This window comes from Lutra lutra, chromosome 13 (genome assembly GCF_902655055.1).
Source record: "Lutra lutra chromosome 13, mLutLut1.2, whole genome shotgun sequence".
Classification (NCBI taxonomy): Eukaryota; Metazoa; Chordata; class Mammalia; order Carnivora; family Mustelidae; genus Lutra; species Lutra lutra.
This window is the reverse complement of record NC_062290.1, coordinates 22374881-22401428: the sequence shown is the minus strand read 5'-3', so window position 1 is coordinate 22401428 and position 26548 is coordinate 22374881. Positions and strand designations below refer to the sequence as shown.

Genomic DNA, 26548 nt, shown 5'->3' with positions numbered 1-26548 from the left:
AGGGAGAGGGAGACACAGGCTCCTGGCTGAGCAAGGAGCCTGATGCAGGGCTCTCTGTCAGGACTCTGGGATCATGACCTGAGCCAAAGGCAGGCGCTTGACAAACTGAGCCACTCGGCATCCCTGGAAACAGCATTCTTGAATGAATAAATAAACGAAAATTTTTCTCTCTCCTTTTTTCATTCTACTCTTTTTTTCCCTTGTCTTTCTTCTTATCTTTTCTTTCCTTCTTTCTAACTAAAGATAAAAGATATAAAACAAATTTTTTTTTAAAAGATTTATTTATTTATTTATTTGACAGAGAGAGAGTTCACAAGCAGGCAGAGAGGCAGGCAGACAGAGAGGAGGAAGCAGGCTCCCTGCTGAGCAGAGAGCCCGATGCGGGGCTCGATCCCAGGACCCTGAGATCATGACCTGAGCTGAAGGCAGCGGCTTAACCCACTGAGCCACCCAGGCGCCCCTAAAACAAATTTTTTAAGTAGCAACATATTCTAATTAGTTAGTGAATCTTATGGTTAATGTTTACCCATATCTTCCATCTGATATCTGTCTGACTCAGTTATCATCCTGTATAGGAAGGTAAAAGAAAAAAAAATTTAAATGCAAGCAAAAGAAAGAAAAGGGGAAAAAAATAGAAAGAAAAAGGAGATTATCAAGGGAAGAAGGAAAATTTAAATGGTAAGGAAAACAAATCAGGAAGACTGAATGGTATTAAGCCCAAATGGCTGAAAAGACCAAGAGAAAGAAGCCAAATTCTCCTGTTATAATGCTGCACCCATCCCTTCCTTTCTGATCCATTACCACCATGACCAGCCCTGTCCAACCTTATTTTTAATGCCTGAATTATCACTGTATTATCATACTGCCTCGAGTCTTCAATGCCCTACAAACCATCAAAAGCACTGTTTTCCTCATGGGGCTCCCAATTAACAAACAAACAAAACACTAAATGACTTCTATGGATAAAGTCCAAGATAAGTATTTTAAGGATTTTCACAATATGACCCAACCTCCCTCCCCAACCTTGTTTCTTCTGAAACTATTTACTCAGCCATTGCACTCTAGTCACTGTATCTAAATACACAGAAAAATGAGACCAGATATCACTATTGATTACATCATAAAAACATGAAATCTGGATGAAGGAAAATAATCACAAAAATATCGTGTTTCACAAGGTAGTGGCAATGCTGTAAGCTTATATTTGTCACACCTGAGGTCCAGATCGCTTCTCTGGCATACAGCTTCCTCATTTTTGCCTTCTGTCCTTTGCTCCAACTGATCTCATCCCCGGGAGCTTTCCCTGCTGCTCTCTGCCTTCCCAAATCCTATCTCACCAGGACTCATGAAGACCTCTTCTTCATGGAAAACAACATTAGCTGATTAATCTGGAAGAAGCATGATTAGCATGATTATTCTGGATCCAAAGCACTCTGTTAACACTATAGCATCCGATCTGATTCTCTGTGGAGACCCAGTTGCCCAAGTTCCATTTCAGTTTTTGCTCTGTGGATTTGTTCAGTACACAGTAGTTTAAAGGACCACATTATCCCAATCTGGTAGACAATGCAACTGGCATCCAATCATTTGTACAACTTTGATTTGCAAGAATTACAAACAGCAATTACAGAAACAGCACCACTGCAAATATTATAACTCTTTGGGAACCTGATATAAATGGGATTTTTTTTCTTTAAATAGGATATTTGAAGATAATGATGGGTATAGTGCAAGATCAAACAGATTTTGTGGTGAGAGTTTATTGTCAGGTATAATTAAAGATGTAGATAGCATTTTGAAAGTACAGACTTTAGGAGACTTTTGAAAGCCAAGTAAAAATTAGGAATAATATGGGGCGCCTGGGTGGCTCAGTGGGTTAAGCCGCTGCCTTCGGCTCAGGTCATGATCTCAGGGTCCTGGGATCGAGTCCCACATCGGGCTCTCTGCTCAGCAAGAAGCCTGCTTCCCTCTCTCTCTCTGCCTGCCTCTCCGTCTACTTGTGATCTCTCTCTGTCAAATTAAAAAAAAAAAAAAATTAGGAATAATAACAGTGATGATCATGGGATAGCAACGACCATTCTATGAGGAGTTCAGTATCCTCCCAAGTCCCACTGAGTCCAGGAAAGGATGTGTATGAGACCAAAGGCAGCTTTGGGAGGAATACCTTTGAAATATGAAAGAGTAGAGTGACTAACAGTCAGCAAACATAAAAGTGCACTAAAGAGTGAATGTCCTGATCACCAAAAGAAATCGTACACGTCAACATATTTTTTGTAAATAATTTTTTTTTTTAAGAGAGAGAGACAGAGAATGCTTGTGAGCTGGGAAGGAGGGGCAGAGGGAGAGGGAAAGAATGTGGAGCCCAACGTGGGGCTCAGTCCCATCATGCTGAGATCATGACCTCAGCTGAAACCAATTTGGACACTTAACCGACTGAGCCACCCAGGCGCCCCTACATCTCAAAATATCTTATTTTAAAAACACTAGTTTTCTTTTCCATGTCTGATGTTGAATACACGAGGAGTTGTTGTTTTTATTTTTAATCTATTTTGATTTCAAAACTGGGTAAAACCAAACTTTTTAGGGGAGCTTCTAAAGGTGGTAAAATTATAAAGAAAAGTCAGTAAACGATGATTATATCAGACAGGAGAGTGGAGGCTTCTAGGGTGATATCAAAGTTGTATCACCTATAGTTCTACAGGTGCTCACATCATCCTATTCACCTATGTTTTTTGCTGCTTATGAAGATGTTATGGAGAAAACCATGGACAGTGAAGTGTTCAGCTTCTACACTCATTAGCTCCTAAGTGTCTGTTACTTCTGTAACCAGGGCTTTGCTCACATTCCCTTTTGCCCAAATGAGGCTGATTGTGCATTGAGAGAGGACTTCTTACATTCCAGAAGAAATAGGGAACCGGGCCCGGCCCTTGTTGAAATTTCAAAGCAGCCTTTCTGTGCATGGACATCCTTTTTAAGCCAAGGATGAAGTTTCGTACTTTGTAGTATTTAAAGTAACTGGTGCGATGCTATACAACTAGTACGTATTCACTCATTCATTTGACAGATATTTATTGACTTACCCATCATCTGACTCCCTGGAAAGCCAGAGTAGTTTGCCAAAAATACGGTTAAATGGCATTTGCTATGTGCTACAAAGACCCCACAGCTTCAGCAATTCCTGCCAGCTATCAAATTTGTTTTGCATGATGGAGACCACCCTCATTCTCAATGAAGTCTTACAAATGGATACCAGAAGAACACTGGCCGTTAGAAGGCAGAGATTTAATAAAAATTGAAATAGAGTCAGAAAGAGGAGGGGATTAAAAAAAGGAGAGGAAGGGTTGGCTGGGCTGGCTTAGTTGGTAGAGCATACAACTCTTTGAACTCAAGGTGATGAGTTCAAGCCCCACATTGGGCATAGAGTTTACTTTTAAAAAATAAAACAAATAAAAAGGAGATAAGTAAGGAGGCCGAGACTGCACAACAGCAAGCCCTCAGTGTCCTGCCCAGCGTAAGCTGGGCCAGGTACTCTTCCTGTTTCCTTGCATGGTTTTTGTTTGATTCTTCCTCTTGTGCATGCCCCCATCTGGAGAAGTCATGACCAGCATGGATGCCACTGAGACAGGCCAAAGCCAGGAAATAATCCTGGGATCAAAATTTGGCTGCATAGAGGCAAAACTTCTGAGCACCCAGAAACAGAAAGAGCCAGATCAACATAACCCATTTTCGAAGGAGTGCCAAAGATGAAAAGTGGGAAAGCCAAAATTACTCATCAAGTCCAAAACGGGTAAGCAAAAAGGAAAAGTAAAATAAAGGATCCAAGACAGTAACTGGGGACCATTGCTTGGCGTTTGATACTGGATTTTGTTGCGTATAGGTTAGCTTAATTTAAGAGCACAGGATCCAGGGGCACCTGAGTGGCTCAATGGGTTAAGTGTCCGATTTTAGGTCAGGTCATGATCCCAGGATCCTGGGATTGAGCCCCACCAGGGCCCTGGCTCAGTCTGCTTGTCTCTCTCTCCCTCTGCCCCTCACCCTGCTTGTGCACTGTCTCTCTCAAATAAATGAAAAGAGCCCAGGATCTAAGCAGGTATCTTCCTTCCTTATGCCTCTCTCTCCCACCTACTGACAGACCATTACCAACAAGACATTAAAAAAACACTAACCAAACAGGGGCACCTGAGTGGCTCAGTCAGTTAAGCATCTGACTCTTGATTTTGGCTGCGGTTATGAACTCAGAGTTGTGGGATGGAACCTTGTGTTGAGCCCTGCCCTGAGCCCTCTGTAGAGCCCTGTGTCGAGCTGCATGCTCAGTGGAATACCGGTTTGAGATTCCCTTTTTTCCCTCTCCTTTTGCTCCCCACAAAGAAATTATTTTAAAAAAAAAAACAAAAACAACTTACCCAACAAAATCTGAAAACCATGAACCAACTTTACCTAGACTAATTTGACCGTGAGAATGACCACATCTCCTGAGGACCACTGTCCCTACATTCCTCCACTGACTATTTTGGGAAACAGAGCACTTAAAGAAATGGTATACTTAAATAAGATGAGTTCAGTTTTGAGCCACCTGAGACACTGGTAGATGGAAATGCTTTACTCACCAGCAGAACATTTACTGAGCACTTACTATGTCCCATGGTGCATGCTAACCCAAAATACTTGACATAATACCATAATGTCATGTGCCAGGGTACTTTAACATTTAAAAATTTCTCCATTTGGTCAAAATCAATTTGATTTTTTTGAGGCCCTTGACCTCCCTCACCCCAATTTAAACCGCAATTTCCTGAAGACTAGGATTATCCTGCCATATTCTTTTTAACCTCTCTAATTTCTAGAAAGTATGCACTGGGAGCTCTTACCACCTCCAAGGTCATCTCGAGTCTCCCTGTCCCATGGCGGGAAAGGGACTTGCTCATTCAATACAGAACAAAGTATTTAGTATCAGCCTTAAAAGAAGTGTTTTTAATTGTCTTCTCTTCCTGCTTTTTGGAGGAAAAAAACAGTAATGTAAACTTTTCTATTCTGAGGCCTATACCCCACAGGCCCTGCACAGCAGCTGAGCTAGGGCCTCACAAAGGATCTGGAGGGACTGGGTGTGCAGGTGTGCACGTGCTTGTGTGCATCAAACTGTGTGACTGTCCCACGTGAGGTGCAAGACAGCAAAGAATATTCAGGCACATGCCTATTTATATCAAAGAGATGATAGGACCCCCCCACACACACACAAAAAGATAATTCATTTTGGGGGGCGTTAATGTTAAATTTTGGGGAGAGGTTTGGCAGGGAAGGAAGAAGAGCAGCTAGGAAATGGGTTCCCATCTCTAATCGTGGAGGGAGGATCGATCGGGTAGAAAGCCAACAGTAGTCTTTCCCAGAATCGGGATATTTCATTCTAGAAGGGAAAAATGCCACTCTCATTCCCCTCTTCCCTCCCGCCTCACTTCCTTGGTGCCCTTCCAAGGTAGGGCCCCTTGGTGCTGGCTTCTCAGTCCCCCTCCCACCCCCACCCCAGGGAAGGCTTACCGAGGCCAAGAGGGCCAGATGGGGCTGCTGGCAGAGACGCTGCTGATCCGGCTCTTTCTCTTCCCACTTTCCGTCTGCCAGTGCTTTTGGGAGTGGCAGCGCCTAGTCCTGACGGGGTTAGAATGACCACCCGGTAGCAGACGGTGCGAGCACCAGCAAGCACGCGGTCGTATTCACCAGCCATCCCTGGGCCCGTTCTGGGCTGTAATGTGCCATTATCTTGCTACTCCCATTTTACACTTCACACACCAGCTTTCTCTCAAGACAGTTATTTGATCACTAACACTTTGAATATCATGATCATCGGCTCATTTATTTTTTCTATTTTAAAGGATAGTGTTGATGTGCGCAGGGAGCAGCCGTATCAATTTCCACATTTGCCAAGGCATCCGAGTGTGAGCTGCCTATCACGGTGCTGACTTTAATAAAAGGTTATTACTGTGATCATTATTTAGCATTTATATAGCTCCTCACAATTGTTTACCCATTATTCCTCAGAGCACCCCTGTCAAGGTGATCAGTATTAGCAAGCCTGTTGTAGAGGCAATGAATCAGGGGTCCTGGAGAGCTTTTAGTAATATCCACAAAAGGACACAGAATGAATAAGCAGAGACCTGGGACAGGCCCGGTCTCCCTCCCTCTGGCACACTTGATGAGTTCACTCATCCCATCATTCTGGTTGGCAGACTGACCCAGGGTGGGCTCCTTGTGGCAGGCTGCAGCTCAAATATATACTTCTCAGCAGGGAGGCCTACCCTGCCTACCCTATCTAAAATAGCATCCCCTCCCCAAGACACTCAATACCGCATTCCTGTGTTTATGGGCTTTGCAGTGCTTAGAACTACCTAAAGTTAGCTTGTTTGTGTATTTATGTTCCTGTTTATTGTCTGTCTTCACCACTCAAGAAGGTAATCTCCATGACAACAGCAGCCCTGCCTGGGTTGTTCTTGGCTGTATCCATTCTCTTTGTTGAAAGGACCTGGCATACAGTAGGTGCTTAATAATGCTTGTTGAGTGAATGACAATAACAAGAGCCCCATAAATACTGTTACTCACACATCATTTCCTACACCTTTTCATCTCTTTTCTGGACTTTCTGGATATAATCACACATACACTCAATTATTTTTAATTACCCTGGAGCTAATGATCTAGTTTGCAGATGGCCTGAGTCCTTGGCTTCCTCTCCTCTAGAGATTCCTCCAGATCTTTCTGTCATTTCTTACCTCTAGTTGAGATGGGTCAAGGAGAGAATAGGGCAATGAAAAAAACCCTGTTAGACAATTTCACTAGTTCTAATAGCTTTGGAAACACAGAAAGTTGAAATTATTGATTCCAAGATTTCTTGTTTTACCTCATTTGTGGATTTCAAAAAAAAATCCATCTGTTTTATATATGCAATACAGTGAAATGTGCTTTGAAGAAGTTAAAAGCACTGTATAAATGTAGCATATAATTATGTATGCATGTAGTCCCATTAACCTTGGTAATTGAGAGTTGGTTATACATTTAAGGTTTAATTAGTTTTGATAGAACAGTAGCTCACACTTTTCTAATGGGTAGGGCCGGACAAGGGCTTAGAAAATGTACCTTTGGTTGACTTTTTTTTCTTTTTTTTTCAACCATCAAGTCAAGATAAAGCTTGAAAAATCCCTCCAAAGGCTGAAAAATAGGCAGTAATGCTGATTTCTCATCAACAAGTAAGAATAGGGAAATGGTTCTAAAGTTTGAGTTTTCGTGCTTTAAATTTCAGACCATAAGATTTCAATTTCCCTAAAAATAATCTTAGGCTGATCTTGGAAGACACCCCCCACCGATAATAATGAAGTTTTCTTTTCTTTTTTTTTTTTTTAAAGATTTTATTTATTTATTTGACAAAGATCACAAGCAGGCAGAGAGGCAGGCAGAGAGAGAGGGGGAAGCAGGCTCACTGCTGAGCAGGGAGCCCGACGCGGGGCTCGATCCCAGGACCCTGAGATCATGACCTGAGCCGAAGGCAGAGGCTTTAACCCACTGAGCCACCCAGGCGTCCCAATAATGAAGTTTTCTATTTAAAGGTTTTCTTTAATGTTCTTAATAGTTCTATGTGCAGCCAGAAAACGGGTTGCCTTGTTTTATATGTAAGGAATCAATGTAATATCTTATTTTGATAACGTGTGCTGTTGCATTTGGTCCTCACTGTAACTCTGCCCATAAATATTATGAAAATGGAAACAAAACCATTAAATGCCTTACCACGTCACCAAGAAGTCACCAAGAAGCTTGGTCTGGCCTAAGTCTCCTGGTTTGGTTTAATTTTCTCCACAATGTGAGAAAACCACATTGGAAAGGAAAAACTCATTCCTAATTCTGCTGTCATTGTACAAACTTCAATTTTCAGGCAAATACTTTGCTTTATTGTTAAATTGGCCACACTTACTCACTGTGTAGTATATCCCCAGCCTTGTGCTTGGCCGTGGGAGGACAGAGAGTCAAAGTAAAAGACAGGTTAGATTTCCCCAACTCTCACACTCTATTTGGGATGGGAGACACACGCATACAAACACTGTTACAGAGGAGGTGGGGACATGCACCAAGGGAGGCACAGCACTCTGTGGGAGCTGAGGAGAAGCAGCATCTGAAAACATTCCCTGAAAGGGGATGGTCCTGGCATGAAATCAAGATTAATTGAGGATACACTGAGAAGAGGGAAAAGGAAAATGGGATGTCTACTAAATCTGATCTACCTAAAATCTTATCTACCATGGCAAGAAGGTAGTAGGTAATATTTTTAGGGAAGGTGGGCAAGGGGATGGGTTAAATGGGGCATGGGTTGTGGAGGGGACTTATAGTGATGGGCACTGGGTGTTGCATGTAAGTGTTAAATCATTCTGTTGTACACCTGAAACTAATATTACACTGTATGTTAACTAGAATTTAAATAAAAGCTTGAAGAAAAAAAAAAAGAATGAGTAAGGTTTGTACAAGGAGGGAGGAGAAGGAGCATTCCTAGCAGAACCACCATTATTGGGGAGAGACAGAGGGAAGAGCAAGTAGTCCATTTGGGTTACATGTAGAACGTCGTACCTGCTCAGCTAGGGAACCAGCTGGTGCTGTTGGAGAAGGCCTAGAATAGATGGACATAGATATACATGCTTATATGGCTGTTGGCAAGGACACCAAGAAAAGGAACAAAGAGGTGACAGGCTCAGAACTGAGCTTTACATACCACGGCAGCAGTGGTTCTCACATTTGAGATGACCTCCTTGTCAAAACCAAATTGTGGGTCCCCACGTCGAAGTTTCTTTTTGAGTAGGTCCAGGGTGAGGCCCCAGCATTTTCATTTCTAAAAAGTACCCAGGTGATGCGAATGCTGCTGGTCTGGGAAGCACAGTCTGAGAACCTGTGATAGAGTAAGGAGCAACAAGGAGAAGTCAAATCAGAGGTTTTTTTTGTTGTTGTTGTTGTTTTTTTAAAGATTTTATTTATTTATTTGTCAGAGAGAGCGAGGGAGAGAGAGCAAGCACAGGCAGACAGAATGGCAGGCAGAGGCAGAGGGAGAAGCAGGTTCCCTGACGAGCAAGGAGCCCGATGCGGAACTCGATCCCAGGACGCTGGGATCATGACCTGAGCCGAAGGCAGCTGCTTAACCAACTGAGCCACCCAGGTGTCCCTCAAATCAGAGTTTTAAAAAAGGACTGAAGTAAAGGGACGATTCCAACAGCACAGACCAGAAGGAATGGGGCCCTGCTCAGGGTGCTGATGGTGGGAAAGGAGGGAACAGAAACCGGGAGAACAGACAACTGCTTCAAAGGACAGGGGACCCCAGGACCACGTGGCAGGTCATTTCAAATCACAAATCATTGGGAAATCTTCAGCGCCCGTGTCAGGTGCACAAGAAGCCTTTGAAATTCGTTCTGAAAGTAGCAATCCTGTCTGGAAATTAAGCTCTGAGTTTTATCTTACTTTCCCTTCCTCCCACATCAATAACCTCATTCTGGTGCAATTTAGATTGCTAAAGCGTTTTCCAGGGAGAACATAACATATCTGCACCCAGACAGATGATTTCCTTATTGTTTCACCTTAGAACACCCTTGTCGCGAAATAAATATGGAGGACTGGAAGCAACCATCTCTACCTAGTGGGGCAAAAAATTATGAACTCACCATACCATATAAATACCCACAAAAGCACAGGTGAATCCTTTATCCAACCAACGTGCACTGAGTACCCACCACGTGATGAGCACTGTGGGTGTGCCTCGATAAGAACAGGAATAAAACCTGGGCTATCCTCACCGCAGTTCAAAATCTAGCAGTCTTTCTCCTCTGCTCTGAATTCTGCCTAAGGATGGTGTTGGCCTCATAATAAAAATTCTAAAGCAGGGACAGAAGATAGTTAGCGTTCCCAAACTGACCACCGCTGCTGTCTAATTATTCAACTGAAGAGAGCACTTTGGTCCTGGGTTGCTTCACGGAGCTCAGATATATTGTGCTGACACAATATAGAGTCTGGGGAGGCTCCAGCGCCCGTTCACCCCCCTGCTCTTCAAGTATGGTGACCGTTTTTATCTCTTACACCTTTCAATACCCGGAGAGAGTGCCACTTGGGTTTTTAAAATATCATTTCCTTTACTATGTCCCAAAATAACAAGGTCACTTCAGGACCAGTGAGTGGTTGGCACTGTGATGTGTTTCCCACAAGCACTAATAGTTCTGGAGAGGAGCAAGTATTTTCACAGCTGCAGGTCTGGGTGCTGAACTTTCTACTGTCAGTGAGAATCATGTCCCAGTGAAAATACAGAGGTGGAACAGACCGTCAAAGGGATAAGGTGACAAGGAGTGTTGTTTACTCCAGTCAGAGAGCAACCAAAAATGATTCTGCAGCTGGAACAAAACAAAGACAAGGGTTGAAGGTCAACTTCCTCTTTTATTTTGGCTAATCAGCACGCCTAAGCAGACTTTTCCCAAATGTCTCAGGCCTGCTGACTGTTGTTACTCTGTAAAAGACCCCACAGGCTGTACTGCTCTATACCTCTTGGGCACTGGAGGGAAAAAAAGGGAAAATGTTCAGTCCCAGCAGAATTCATGAAGTCATCCACGGTACCCAGCTCTCTCTGCTCCAACCCCAACCTCATCCATCTCTAAATATTTTGGGATTTTATCTGTGAAATGCCTTCACATCCATGTAAATCTCCCACCTTGGCTACCCCCAGCGCTGGCCACCACGCTGATGTCATCTCTGTTGTACATGACTGTGATAGCCTTCTATTGCTTAGTCACTGCCCCCCCCACCAGGCCATTCGTCACAATAATTCCCAGTATTAATTCACAATAATTCATTCACAGTAATCTTTTAGAAATTCGCTAAAGACAGAATACCCCACACATACACATAAAACCCACCTTAAAAATTTTCTCTGGCTACAACTGGATGGTTGCCAGAAGTGAGGTGGGAGGTGGTGGGGAGGGGGATGGGTGAAATAGGGGAAGGGGATTAAGAGTACACTTCTCATGATGCGCACTAAGGCAGAGAATTGCTGAGTCACTATATTGTATACCTGAAACTAACATAACATTGTATGTTAATTATACTGGAATTTAAAAAAGAAATAAATAAAAATTAAATTTTTCCCCTCTGGCTCCCCATTGCTCCAAAGACTTAACTCAATGTGTACTATATCCCCAATTTGGCCCAGAGAGCTCTGTGCTCCTAATCTGCTCCTCCCGCTGCCTTTGCTCTCCTTGTTGCATCACATTCCTCCCTCCTCACTGGCTCTGCTCTCATCACCCAGATCCCCCTGCCTGGAACACTCCTGCCTCCCTGTTTTGCCACATTGTTTCCCATATACCTTTTAGCACTTAACCCTTATCAGCTCCTGATGGATGCTTGAGGAAGACCCTGTCCTCCCTGGTTGGACCAGATCCCCATGTTCTAAGCTCCCTTGGCCCCCTCAACGAGCTCCTGAACCCTTCATGGAATGTATCACAGGACATTTACACGATCTTGTAGGACTGTTTCATGTCTGCCTGTCCTCCCATTAGTCTATAAGATCCATGAAGGTAGGGACTTGGGTCTCTTTTTGCTTACCATTGTGTTCCTGAGCCTAGCACATAATAGGTACCAAATAACTATTTTCATTATGAAGGATGGAAGGAAGGCAGTCAGGAGGGCAAAGTGCTACTACTAAAATTAGAAAGAGGAGGTCTAGCATCTTAACTGAATTATAATAGGTAACAACTTAAACTTCCAATGTTAAGTCAAGTTTTAAGATACATTTATAATTCATTCCTCACAACAACACTATGAGGTAGTCATTCTGATTACTCTCATTTCATAGATGAGGGAATTTAGGTACACAGAGATTAGCTACTCGAAATCCCACCGCTAGCAAATGTAATGTACTCATAAGAAAAGATAGTATGATCATATGTAATCACACGAAGCCAGTATGCGCTGGGAGCTTTTTTTTTTTTTTTTTTTTTTTTTTTTTGCTTCACCACTTTTAAGGGTTTTAGCAACCACTGCTTTTGCTGGTCAAGGTCAATCTTATCTGGAATTGGGTATTGAGAGCAAAAAATTCTATGTCCTCTCTATAAATGTATCGAGAGATGAAGATCAGAAAAAAACTCTACCTGGATTTCAGCTGCCTTTGTCAGCTGTCACTTTTCTGGATGAAACTTTTCTACGCGAATGTAAGGATGGGCCAATGCAAACGAGTCCAGCATTAAATGATAGCTCACTCTGACCTCAAGACTGACTGTATTGTTTTAAAGTGGGCAAAACAGAAATTGAAGAAGCTAAATGGACAAAAGAAAGGGGGCGGAGTGAGGGGAGAAAGGAGAGTTCAGAGTATGGGAAGAAGAAAAGAGCTGTTCCCTAGGAAGAAAGATGGAAATAGAGATATATTTGTTTAGAAAAGAGGATGAAAAGAAATGCGCTGCCCTCCAGATATCTACAGGAAGCCACCGGCTGTGCACGCCACCATAGATCAGTTTATTTTGGGCCCAACCTGGAATAGAAAGCCTAATGTTTGGATAAGGCAAAGGCTTCTGGGGAGGAGGGGAAGAGAGGTTGGGAGGAAGGCACTACATGAAATAAATAGCAACTTACTTGCAAAATGAAACTCTAGATGGAGCAGTTCCCTTTATTTGAATTTGCTGTGGAGACTGATTGTGATTTCACTGGATTAGTAACTAGGAAAGGATGCCGGGTAGGAATACCTTAGCTCTGTGAGAGGAAATAGAATTGGATGATCCACCACTTACAAAATAGAACCTGATGCATGGCAGAGCATTCATGGAAAGAGGGGAAGGCAAAAGGAGGAGGGAGAAGAAAGAGAAGAGTTACAGTGGGAGGAGCTCTGGAATGGTGTCTGAAAATATGGAGTGTGCTCTAGAATATGATACATGTGCAAGGCTCTGGGGTCCAGCTGCTGGGATTTGAATCTAGCCTCTGCTATCCTCCCAAAACCTCAGACTCCCCATCTTTAGCACTGGGGTTATAATCATATCTCCCTCAGATTTTTCTTTAGGGATTAAAGAAACCAATCCTTGTTAACTTCACAGCACATAGTAACTGCTCAATAAATAGTGCCACTGTGGCTGGCAAAGATGACTTATCACCCAATAGCGTGAACCTTAAGTACCAGCTACGTTGGATAATGGTAGAATCCATCAGAAATAGCCAGGAATAATGCTGCGTTGGATTCTCTCCTGGAGGAAGGTCAACAGTGAGTTTTATCTCTTTGATGCAGAAATCCAAGGTAAGATGCCATCTCCCAGAAACCGATTTCATGGGAAAGCCTACAATGGACATCTCCTCCTCTCCCTCTTTCTGCTTGCGTTCCCCATCGTTTTCCTCTTCGCTTGCTTTCCTTACTTTGTACTCTGTTTTCCAGTCCTTGGAAACCTCTGCTCCTCTCCCCATGTAAGGATCCTGTCGAGACAGACTAAGCAGATCTGTTTCCTCTATGCTTTAAACACTGGGGGCCAAGAGGGAAAAATGTTTCTTTTGGGCGGGTGCCAAGTAACTACAGGGAGTGGGGGAGAGAGTTTTTAATGACACAGTAAGAAAGAAAATATTTATGTTTCATTTTAATTGAACTTTTCTTAAGCTCACTACATTTTAGTAGGTGAAAAAAATCAACATATGAGAACACTGGGAACAAAAATACACATAGCTCCGGCTTCACGCACAGAAGTAGAAAAGCAAACGGGGAAAAGGAAACCCAGTGGAAGTATCTCTGGGAAGAGTTGCCCTACCAAAACTCTGAGCTTAGTAGCACTGCCTTTATCACTTCATTTCCATGATTAGTGTAGATCCTGGTTCATCGGCCCATAAAATTGGAAAGATAATGAACAGGTTCATTACTTTAAATATATTTCATCTATTGGGTCCACTGCAATACCTCGAGGAGCAAGTTTATAGCGTGTCACACCCCAGTCAAACTTGGAACCATGAGTATTGTAAAAGGAGGCGGCTTCCCTTGGTAGGCGGACTAGAAAGAGCTACTATTGTCACTGTTTCCTAAGCATTTACTATGTGCTAGGGACTGTGCTAACTACTTTCTACCTCTGAGCTCATTTAAACCTCCCAGAAGCTGTGTGAAGCAGGTATTATCAAACCTATTTTGCTTATAGTTGACGTCAGGCAATTGACTGGGACCACACAGATGGCTAGTAGCCGAGCTGGGATCTGAACCCAGGTCTGTAGGACACCAGGCTCTGCACTTAACTTGCACTATCAGCTGAGGGCCCCTCCCCCTGCCCATGCAGGTACCTGTAGCTAACAGCACCTAGAAAGATGCATTATCTTAGGGTTTATGAAAACAACAGAGTAGCTGAGAGTGAGAAATGTGTGTGTGTGTGACATAATTAAATGACATATAGTATCATCATTCTGGTAAATAAATCATAGTGGGGGGCACCCAGGTGGCTCAGCCTCCTAAGCAGTTCCCTCTCTCTCTCTCTCTTTTTTTTTTTTTAAAGATTTTTATTTATTTACTTGACAGAGAGAGAGCACAAGCAGGGGAGTGAGAGGCAGAAGCAGGCTCCCCACTGAGCAGAGAGCGGCTTGATCCCAGAACTCCGGGATCACAACCTGAGCCGAAGGCAGATGCTTAACCTACTGAGCCACCCAGGCCCCCAAGCAGTTGCCTCTTGATTTCCACTCAGGTCATGATGTCAGGGTTGTGAGACTGAGCCCCACGTAGGGCTCTGAGCACAGCAGGGAATCTGCTTGAGATTCTTTCTCTGCCTCTGTCCTCCCCACCTCCAAAAGAATCCCAGCAGGACTAGGATAGAAACTTGTAGTTCCTCCCACTATTCCCAACTTAAAGAAAGCTTCTCTTCCTCGTTCAGTTTCCCTTCTCCCAGGGTTAGCTAGCTTTCCTAATCCATTTCTGTGTGAACCACCAACCTTCACATCTCGGCTGTGCCTCACTGTCGCCATCTGTATAAGCCATGCTGAACTCACAGAGTTTTCAGGATTAAGAGAATGAATGCTTTTAAACATCTGAAAGACTACATGGCATTTTCTTGATATTTTGAAAATGTTCTCTGTCAGCATTGGGCTACTTCCTTGAATGGGGATCATACTCCCATTTGAAGAATTCACTTTTGTCCTTGTTGATGCACTTCCTCAAAAATACAGATGTTATCATGATATCGCCAAGGAGGCTTTGCTCCTCTCTAACGCATCTGTGAAATGCTCTCATCTGACTGGCTTGTGAACTGCCCAGAAAAGGCTCCCTCTCTGTCCAACCACCCCGCCATCCATGTAGCTCCTCAGTATCCTCTGAAGGGGGTGAAAATGTGTGTTCTATGCCCTTTGTCATACTAGGATGAAGGAAGATGTTTTTCGGTGTTCTGATGGTAACAAGAATCACCTCCTGTTTGTAGTCAAAGCTACAAATGGATTTTTTTTTTTATAATGGCCATGAAATCTGTGTGTCTAAAATCCTCTAGAACCTAGCAACTCAGGAATGCTTCTATTCAATGTCAAGCTTTTAAACAGGTCTGGGAAACACATATAAAGACACCAATCCAAAACTGATCAGCCTAACCCATACATCTTCAAAAAGGTTTGCTGGGGGCGCCTGGGTGGCTCAGTGGGTTACGCCTCTGTCTTCAGCCTAGGTCATGATCTCATGGTTTTGGGATTGAGCCCCGCATCGGTTTCTCTGCTCATCAGGGAGCCTTCTTCCCTCTCTCTCTCTCTCTGCCTGCCTCTCTGCCTACTTGTGATCTCTCTGTCAAATAAATAAATAAAATCTTAAAAAAAAAAAAAAAAGGATTGTCTGTCTACTAATGTGGAGCATCCTGACTCAGAGCTGGTTTCCAAATCCCATTCCTATTTCAAGTGTCTATTAAGTTTCAGACTCTTCACATTGAATTAGCCAGCACAGTGCTCCCATTCTATAGATGAGAAAACTGAGACTCATTCAGATGGGTTAAGTCAGTGACCCTGGTAGTACTTTTCCTCTAATATTTTGTCTTACCAAACTTCTCTTTCTTGAATTATAAAGATTTCCCACTCCTCGCCAATAAATATATTGCTAAGTTTTCTAGCTAAAATCCCTCAGTTTATCACTTGTTTTGATAACACATGGGAGGTGGGACAGGGTTTCCATTTTGCTATTTTTGAATCTTTTCCTTTCTCACCTAATTTTAACTTCATTGTTCCCCAAGGGTCATTCTGTTTTTATAGGTCAAAAATATCAAATATTGGCAACCTTCTATGTTTCAACCTGCTACCTAAAAGCCAAGTACAGTCTGTATTTTTAGGTTTATGTAGTTATTGATACTGTAAATTTCGCTTCTTGCTTCTTTGTTTTCTTGGCATGCAGCATACTTGACAGTAAATCTTATAACGTCAAAAGATTTACTGTGTAAATAGCAGTAAAACATGCACAGATATGCGCTAATGATCCACTCATACACTCGTGAATTTCAGTCTTTCACAACACATCGAAGATACCTACTTTGGGGTCCCCAAGTCTGGCCTGCCTTGTCGGATGTGGACACAGTAAGCCTCTGGGAGAAGAAATCAATTTACTGAAGAGGTCCGAACCTCTGCTCGACGACCAGAGAACAGCAAATTAGATCTGCAGCAACATGAGTTTGAGCGGTGTGCCTGGCAATGACTTTGACAGCAACCCAGGCCTGGGCAGAGGTGAGAGGTCACATGGAACCCCGACTTACATTCTCTCTTTCCTGCTTTGGACCAGCTCCTTCATAGCTAAACATGGAACCGCGAGCTCCAAGTGTATGATGTCAGTATGTCAGTGACAGTGCGACAGAAGGTGTGAGAAGTGTCAGGCAATGCGACAGCAGGGTCTACTCTCATACCCTCAAAGAGCATCTCCTGTGGGACTCAGACCATTCATCAATCACTTGCATGGGCAGAAAGTGACAAGCAAATCACGGGTCCCATCAAACACCTCTTGTGCTGATAACATCCACAAGACAATCTATGGGGAGGACTCACCCAGAGGGCCAGAAGTTTATGAGTAAAGTGATGAAAAGAGGCTTCAAATCCAGCCTTTTTAAAAGTGCAAACAAGGTTGTAACTCAGTAGTAGTTTCCCCAGGACCCCACAGCCAAGTCTTTGACTCCAGCGCACATGCCCGAAGGCGCCTGGGCTGCGTGTGGGACAGGGACAGTGCAGCCACCAAGCCAGCAGCTTGGGCTCCGCAGAGAGAAAGTCTCATTGTGCCCCTCCCTGCTTGGATCACTCTGGGTGAATGACCCCACTGATGCTCAGTTTCCTCCCCTGCAAAATGGTAGATACCCAAGTCACAGTGTTGCTGCGAGCAGTAGTGTTAGCTGGTCATTAGTGCTCTCCCCAAAGCTTCAGAATGGTGCCAGGCAGGTAGCAGGAGATCAGGAAATAAGAAGGAGCCCCTCAGCGCTTACTCTATGCCCAGTCTAGTTTAAAGAACTTAAGTGCAGCCTTGATTCCATTGTCTCAACACTAAGACAAGAACTAATATATATGATCTGCATTTTGTAAGTGAAGGAGCCAGGCCTGCAACCCAGGCGGTCATCTGACCCCCAAAATCCATGCTCTTCACCAAAACACGGTGACCACTGTTGTTCCTGAGAATGACCCATAGGGGACAAGACCCTATTGACAAACTGGCCGAGGCCTTCCTTTCTCCTCCCCCATCTCCCTCCACCCCATGAAACCCCCTCTTCCTGCATTCAGGGGAAAACCGGGCTCCTAGGAACTCCTAAGCCCTGCAGGGGGTGCCGAGGACAAGCTAAATGGTTCTGGGCCAAGGGGAGATCATTCCAGAATCTTTTCAAGCTTTGCTCTGGGCGCTGAGCCTAACCTTTATTTTGTAACTGATTTACTCTACCCAAAAGTCAGCCTCGGCTACCTTCTGTGAGAACTGGGTAGACCTGGGAAATACTCGGCTGGCCAACCAGAAAATTAAATAAGAAAGTCATCGGGCCCTGAAGTCTAATCCTCAAATGCCAAACAATTCAGAACAATGAGTCACTTTTTCAAAACAGAAAATACTTATCATCCAGTGTTTAAATTCTTGCAGCATAAATTAGTGTATGGGTTCAAAACACAGCATCAGTACCTGAGTTCTAGTTCCAGCAGTAGCTGTGTGACCCCGAGCAAGTTTCTTACCCTCTCTGTGCTATAGTTACTCATTTATCATATGGGAATAATAGTTGGCCCTGCCTCAGAAGCTGCTATGAGGATTAATGAATTAATATATGTAAGTACTTTAGAACATGCCTGGCACATCATAAAAGCTCTATAAATATTAGCTTTTCTTCTTCTTCTTCTATTATGTTTCAGTACATGTATACGGGCTTTGCAGCAATGTCTTTAAAGAATAATTCTGCTGATGTTTTATTCCTTTTGAAAATGGTTTGCCATCTCACTACCAGCCACCACCCCTCCCTTAAAAAACACCCCTCCCCACCATCTCATCTTTTCCTTAAAAGCAAAGGAAATTACATCTAAAAGCCTCATGGAATTACAACACTCAACATGCTCATAAAAGTCAGGAAATGCAAAAGTTAGAATTCTCTGAAGACCTTAACTCAGAAAGGGGCTCTGAGATACATGTCAGAGGGCTCCAGGTAGCCTCCTAAAATTTCTGGAGGGAGACTTGAGGCCTTCACTCACTGCCCCCTCCTCACCAGCTGCTCTCATCTCTAGAATGCTTCCTGCAGACATCCTCTGGCCTCTGCACCTGCCATTTCAAAGGCATCCTACCCTCACTCAGAACTCACACTCAGCCACCGCCCAGAGCAGTGGCTCTCAGACTCCATGAGCCTCGGACTGCCCTGGAGGGTTTATAAAAACAAAGGGTGCCGGCCCCCACTGCCAGTTCCCACTTGGTAGGTCTGGGAAGAGGCTTATAATTTGGGGTTCTCACAAGTGCCCCAGTCTGGACCAACGGTCTGGAGCACACTTGGAGAACCACTGCCAGGAGCAGGTGCCTGCACTCCAAATACGTACCCTTCAAATCCCACAGACCCCGACCAACCGCATCGCCAGTGGAGTGAACAGTTCTGTTTGCGTGTGTATATTACTCCTGGATTTTTGAAGAAATGGAAGGCAGATCTGTTCGAACCCCAACACAGCCTCGCCAAAACAAGGCTCACCTCTTTTCAGGCGCCGGCCTCATTCCGCCCACCTTTATCCTTGCAGCCAGTTTCTACCTCTCTGTGCACAGATGGTCAGGACTGTGTGTTTGTTTATACGTCTCCCGCCTCACTTGTTTACATGTACACATTTGTGTTTCTCCTTCTCCCCCATTAAACTATAAAGTCCTTGAATGTCTTTCTCTCTAAGGCTCCATAGCACCTGATGCTGAACACACAGTGGGTGTTGAATACATGCAGTTGACTGATAAATGTTGACTTTTTTATGGTACCTGGGAAGCAAAGTGAAGAAACAAATATTGCCATGAGAACTTTAAACTTTGCATCAGAGACCAAAGCGTGTTTATTTTTGCAGCATTAATGTAGCCAAAAGATGACTTTCCACTCACATGTAAATATGTGATATGTTGCCAATGAGCATTTTAAATGCTTTGATGCCATTCTCAGAAATACCATCTGTGCATCTTCTTCTCACATAGTTATCAAAATGAGTAATTTAACATAGGGGAGTCTGTTGCATCCTTATAGGGAATTACAAGAGAGATACAAGTTCTAGGAATATTAATGTAATTGTAATCAACTTCTTATTTTATGGGACCTTCATGGACATACGTGCACCAACTACAACTCAATGTCATCTTCTCGGGATTAGATAAAGGGATGATATTGGCCCTGAATATCTTCTGAGAGTTAACAATTAACCCAGAAGTTATGATTATTATGTACTGATTTACAAATCACATGAACTTAAATTGTCAGTGGATGAGATCATTATTGTCTTAGCTATTGAACAGCTAGGAATTGAACTTCACCAAGTTAAGGACAAAGTATATTATCAGTTTTTTCCAAGCAAGCAAAGGCTAGGAGGGAGCCAATCAGTAAGCACAGCTTTCGTCTCAATGTCCTCTGAGGTCCAGAATATACATTAACCGTGATGACATTGGAGGTCAAATATTTACCCAATTCTGTTGAAAGAAATCAGTGTTCCCCTCTCCCTGTCAATGTGATGATGTGTGGTCTTTTAAGATTTTTTTTAAAAGGATTTGATGCTACCTCTAACCTTCTTCTGATCCTATTTTTTCCCAATCATTAAATTAAGGAGAATTTTGCTGGTACATTCTGAACACTTGGTTTCTTTCAGCTTAAATCTTTCTAAAGTTCAACCGGGGACCAATAATGAGTTCTAACTGAGAATAAGTGTAGGTTGTTTTTGAATTTTTAAAAAAGTGATTTCATGCTATTGTTACTTTCATAATAAAATATAGCGACATCTGGGTTGATTTCTCTCCCTGGTCTGATTCCCAGTGTTGCTTTTATTCGCCCAAGTCAGGTCTTGTTTTATAGAAGAAGCTGTGTTCATACACTTGACCTAGCCTTTTCTTACACATACCACATAATTACAGGCGGCATACTTCTTCCCCTTGCAATTAATTAATCTTTATCCACCAAAGAAATCAGGACAGTAGAGGATAAAGGGTATTCTTTTATCTTTAAAGGTTAAAATCACATTTTGCCATACCACATACAGATTTCAAGCCAGACTCTTTCTTCTGTTTTGTTTTGATTTTTAAGTAGGCTCCATGCCCAACATGGAGCCTAATGTGGGGCTTGAACTCATGACCCTGAGATCAAGACCTGAGCTGAAATCAAGAGTCAGATGCTTAACTGAATGAGCCACCCAGACACCCCTCAAGCCAATCTTTTAATTTTTTTTTTTTTTTTTAATTTTGGGGTGGGTGTCTGGGTGACTCAGTCAGTTAAGCATCTGCCTTTGGCTCAGGTCATGATCTCTAGGTGCTGGGATGGAGCCCTGCTTCTCCCTCTCCCTCTATCTGCTGCTTCCCCTGCTTGTGCTCTTTTGCTCACTCTTGTTCTTTCTCTCAACTAAATAAATAAACCTTTAAAAAATTATATTTTTTTAATTGAGCTATAATTGACATATCACATTGTGTATGCTTACAATGTATGATGTGTTGATATGACACATTTATATACTGCAGTATGATTACCACTGTAGCATTAGCTAACACCTCTATCATGTCACATAATTATTTATTTTTTGTACTAGGAACAAAGAAGATCTAGTCTCTTAGCAACTTTGAAGTTTATAACACAGTCTTGTTGAGTATAATCACTATGCTGTGGATTATTAGACCTCCCGAATATATTTCCCTACTAGTTGCAGATTTGTACCCTTAGACATCTTCCCAATTCCCCCAACCCCCAAATCCCCAGTAACCACCATTCTACTCTGTTTTTACAAGCTCAGCTTTTTTTGGATTCCACATATAAGTGAGGTCATATACCTAGTATTTGTCTTACTCTGTTCAAACCAGTCAGACTCCAGGCTCATTGGAATGCTTTAAAAACCAAAAAGGCAGGTGCTTGCACATTAAAATATCCCAAGAACAGCTATGGTCAAGAAAATTGGGGGAAATAATCCTGATCTTCCTCTCCTACTTCAGAAGCAAAGTTAAAACTGACTTCAAAGGAAACTGATATTCGGATCAATTCTGAGAAGATGAGAATTCAATCCAGTTCAACCACCGTAGGAAACTGTGGATAATATGCAAGTAATAGTCAACATAAACCCAGTCTTCAAGAAAGTCATAGAACATTAAAGGGATGATAAGAGGTCAAAAGCATTTGTGGCAAAGTACTTTTATTCTTCCAGGATTTTGTTGTGGTTTATTTCCTAAACTGTGCTGTTCCCAGTTAATAGGCACCTCTTAGACTTCAGAATTAATAAAAGATTATATCAGTGGTGTAATTAACAATGTTTTTCATTAATAAACAGATTTTTCAAAGCTAGTTAACAGTCCTTTAGTGAAGAAATTCTTACTGAGGAAAAAAAATTAATCCTTTTGTTTGTTTATTAAGTTTAACTTTGTGGGGCAAAAAAATAAAAAAAAAAGACTAGATCTTTAATGAAAAGACTGGAACTGAGCCCATTTTCTACATTTCACTTATAGGAGATTGCTGGCGACTTAGCATTTTTCCAACTGGGCATTGGTTCTTTGCCACAAGGTAAGAGTCACAGAGGGTTTGAGCTCTTCACATATAAATTAATTGGAGTTGTTTTAGGCTGCTGTTTTACTACAATTCTCTTTCCATGCTGCACATTTATACCTGTAAGGCTTTTTTTTTTTAAACTCAGATGTTGCCTGCTGCAAAATTAATTGCATCCCCATAAAAGTCTTCTCAAGTACCCAAATATATCATCTCATCATCCATCAGTAAACTTTCAGAATCTCCCCTGCTATAAGAATTCCATGTATTTCTAAAGACACGTTCCTTTGCAGTGTAAGGCTTTTGCAAAAACACGTCTCGGAGACTTCCGGCTCTGTGGTGTTCTCCACCGCTCTGAAGGTACCTTACAAGGAGGTGGATGTTACCTGGCATTGTGGTGGCCTGAACGCACCTGAGCTTCAGAGTCAGACCTGCGTTCAAGTGCCAGCTCCACTACTCAGCACCCCTGTGACCTATGAGATTTTATAAGCTTTCCAAATCTCAGTTTATCTTCTGGAAAGCAGGGAGGAGAATGACATAATGGGATGAAGACGACTGCAAGCATTTAAGAAGATAAGGCAGGTAAGCCACTTTGGTATCAACACATTGGGTATCAACACATAGTAACCACTTGATAAATGACACTTGCTGTTGTTATAACTGCTTGGTTGTGATTCAGTAACTCCCTTCCTGTAGGAAAGTGCTCTTTTCCCAACAGTTTAAATACACACGAACATTTTCCCCCAGAAATGGCTCAGCCACATCACTCTACTACAACACACCACCAAACATTTGTTTGCCTACAACCTGATCTTCATTTATTCAGTGTCTTCATGACAATATCCAGTCCACAAGCATTTGTTAAGTGCTTACTTTGTACCTGGGAAAGAAGGTAACTCTTCCCTATAATATAATGCTATCCCTACTTTTTGAGATCTCACGATTTCATGGAAAAAGACAGATTGAGAAAAAAAAATCAGGGAAAAGGAATTAGGGAAATGACAGATAAAGGAATCTTTTTAAAAGAGGCCATCTTGCAGGATGAATAGGAGTCTGTCAGGTAGAAAGGACAGAGGCCAGGGGAGAATGAGGTTCTAGCAAAACTATTGGATGAGGCAAGTTATTAGTCAGAAGTTGACTAACAATGACAAAATCAGAACAAAAGAAATAAAATAAATGGTGGGGGGAGCACTCTAGCACCTAAGGATTGAGGGGAACACTGAGCTCTCTCTAGCTGATCGCAAAAACAGCTCTTGGAGACCAGACTGTGTCTGTTACCCAGGCTTTACGTGTCTCTGCTTAAAAAGCCATAAGCTTTGCCTCTATGAACTCCATTTCCCATACTGGCATTTGCATGAGATATTGTTTTTCTTCCAAATGTATATTCTCCATCTGCTAAATGCTTTGCTTATAAATGTAAATGATAAAATCCAGGTGACTTTAGCACAGAAACAGAAAACAAAAAATCATGGTCATCTAAAGACAACACCTTTCAACACTTCTGCTTTAAGTCCATAGTCTGTCCTTGGAAGGGTCCAGTCCTCTCTGATAAGAGCCGCCAAGTTCTGTAAACTCATTATGCACCAGTCCCTTTCCCTTGCCTCATGGAATCCTCCCGACAGCCCTAGGAAGAGTGGGACCACTCCTATCCACGTTGTATACAAGCAGAGATGAAACTTGAGAAATACTTGAGAAATACCTGACCCAAGACCATACACCCACTTGTGACAAGGTGCAGACCTGACCACAGGTCATCTGACTCCACTGCCGACACATCGTAACACCTGGAGCAGAGGTTCCCTTCACCAGGTCTTGAACTGGGGCCAAATAATAAGAACAAGTTCACGGTCTACTGTGGAATGAAAAACCAAAGCCCACTGTAATGACATTTTACATTTAAATAAACTTACAGATAAGTTTATTAAAGAATGGTTCTTTATGAGATTGTGCCTTACTTTTTTTTAATATCACACTGCCAGTCCTTTATTTTATGGGATGATAAAATTGAAGATGGTAGTTGCTTTCTTTATGATGCCCTACTTACGAAACAAAAAACCCAAAAGTTGGCGTCTGCTGTCAGTTTTTAATTAAAAAAAAAAAAATTTGTTTTCATTCCCAGAAATCCAAAATCTAAAATTTACTACTGGATGAGAAAATATCTTCCTCCCTGGAAGGCACATGTTTATCTTCTGTTGTCCACATGACTAGCCATTGTCATCTTGAACTTGTAATTTTTCGTTGTCTGATTTTTAAGTGCTGCCACTTCTCTTCCCCAAACTTGGACCCATCTCTTAAATGCATTTATGTTTACAGGAGGAGAGTAAGTGTATAGATAATAGAATAGCTTTCTTCGACTGTGGTTTCTACAACAGTGAAAAATCCAGGCTTTTCTTATCATAACTGGCTGGAAACATTCCACACTGGAGATGTCAAGTCATAACAATGTGGGGGTAAAAAAGCCCACTTTGCTCTCAGAATGACACAGTTCTTCTATAGAAAAGACATTCTTAAAAGCTGTTTGCAATATCCTACATTAATTTCCTCTGGAAAGGCATCTCATACAAAGGGGTCTTATAAATGGATTAAATGTGGTTGAGCGCAAAAGTACAGTAAGCTCTCTGTCAGATGCTCTTGAGGGTGGATGCCACAAACAGGGGCTTCCTTCATAAGGGTTCCTTGCAAATAGCTGACTTGAAGTTTTGTGACCAGTAATAACCTCCTTAAAAATAAACCACTTATACCATCTGCTTAACAGTAGTCTCTAAATTATACCAGGAATGTGTGGCTTTTCTGCCCTGGAAAATGTCTTCCAAGTTGACAAAAGGATAAACAGAGGGAGGAGGCAGAGGCTGGGCAGCACGGGCTCTTCGAATGCCATCGCCGCCGCGCACCAGCATTGTTTGGCCCCTGCCTACGCTCAGCATCTTCCGCAGCAAGAATAAGTTTCAGAGGGGGAAGAGCAGGACCCACCTCAGCATTTCCGAGATCCAGTGAATCAAAGTTGGACAAGGTTAGGTGAGGACAAGCAGGCAAAGGAGCTAGAATGAGCCCTCAGAGCTGCGGAGGCCAGAGGTTTTGGTTGTAGCACAGGCTTTGATGGCTGAGGCAAAGGACAAACCGTCGCAAGAGTGGAAAACAGATCAAGATACTGTTTTTAATATCTGCCAAGTGTGTATTAGACATAACTACCATGGACCAGAGACCAATAGGGTTTTTATATCTTCCCTCAAAATGCAGATTCAGGTAAATCCACAAGGGGAAAGTGAGCTTCACAGAGAATTCATTATCTAATCTAACTTAGTCCATTAGGACACAGCACGACTTGGATTTCCCTGAAAATTCAGGAGAAATGACCCCACGGAGCCATTTCACCTACTAACTCACCCCACTGAGCCATGGGGGGGGGGGGTCTCAACATCTCACATTTCTCTTCTCAGTGGGGAGAGCCCAGGAGAGAGGAGGGGAAACAGCCGTTTCTCCCCAGTGACCCTCGGAAGGAAAGTTCGCTGGGAAGCGTGAGGCAGGCGAGTGAGGTGAGAAAGCGGAGCATGTCACACCCAGAGGGTCTCCCCCAAAGAGATCACAGTTTCTGTAAAGCACCAACTTCAAAATCCCTCCAAACTCAAAAAACCTGGCTGAGGCCACCTCTCAGCTGGTAAGAGAAACAATTTTGTCTGACACTTACTCCCAAGTGCTGGGCCCTGAATCACAGAATTATAGAGTTTTACTTGGCTTTTCTCTAGTTAAGTAACACAAGCAGTTGCCAAGCTAATATATAAAACTTAATTGAGCCTTTCTCTTAAACAATTTTTTACTCTTCAAAATGCAGCCAAACATGACAACAAGAGTGGGATGAAACAATTCTCAGAAAGAAAGCCCTGTGTTCAGGAAATGAGAAAATTAAAATGAAAAGAAAAATACTTGCACTTACACCAAATAAACCATATTATATTGGGTGTCATCCAAGCCAAGAGTTTTCTCAAGCAAAGTGCAGACAAGCTCATTTGTAATTAAAGTCTTCATGCTTCACCAAGTCAGCAGTCTCTGAGGTAAGTCTCCACTATGTCCTGAAGTACCAGAAGAAGGACGTTCCACCAGTGGTTCCAACTGGCTGCATTCTCTCTGTGATTCAAGTTTTCAGAGGAGTGCATTACACTCGTGTGTGTGCATGTCTGCACACACACATACATGGGTATGCGTGCATGTGTGTGTGTGTGTGCGTGCGTGTGCGCACGCACGCGCACGTGTGCACATGTGTGGGGAAAGGAGCCAGCAGTAGCCTGCGGGAGTACCCAGGGAGCATTTCAGGCCCTGCTCCTGGAGGGTGGAATGAGCAGCATGTCATCACACCATGGACAAGCTTCCGGCCTGCCTTCAAAACCTTCTCCTTTCTC

At 42.8% G+C, this 26548-nt stretch overlaps 2 long non-coding RNA genes and 1 pseudogene across 2 annotated transcripts in view; 1 reads left to right on the top strand and 2 right to left on the bottom strand.

Moving 5' to 3' along the window:
- Nucleotides 1–26548, bottom strand: part of LOC125082941 (spermatogenesis-associated protein 31D1-like) — an 894603-nt pseudogene that overhangs the window by 377745 nt on the left and 490310 nt on the right.
- The window catches only part of LOC125082854 (uncharacterized), a 571692-nt gene that overhangs the window by 78564 nt on the left and 466580 nt on the right, over nucleotides 1–26548 (top strand). The window lies entirely within an intron of this gene.
- The window catches only part of LOC125082858 (uncharacterized), a 158997-nt gene that overhangs the window by 25637 nt on the left and 106812 nt on the right, over nucleotides 1–26548 (bottom strand). Inside the window, exon 2 of the long non-coding RNA XR_007122126.1 lies at nucleotides 8741–8914. This is a non-coding gene — a long non-coding RNA (uncharacterized LOC125082858). The remainder of the gene's footprint in view (nucleotides 1–8740; nucleotides 8915–26548) is intronic.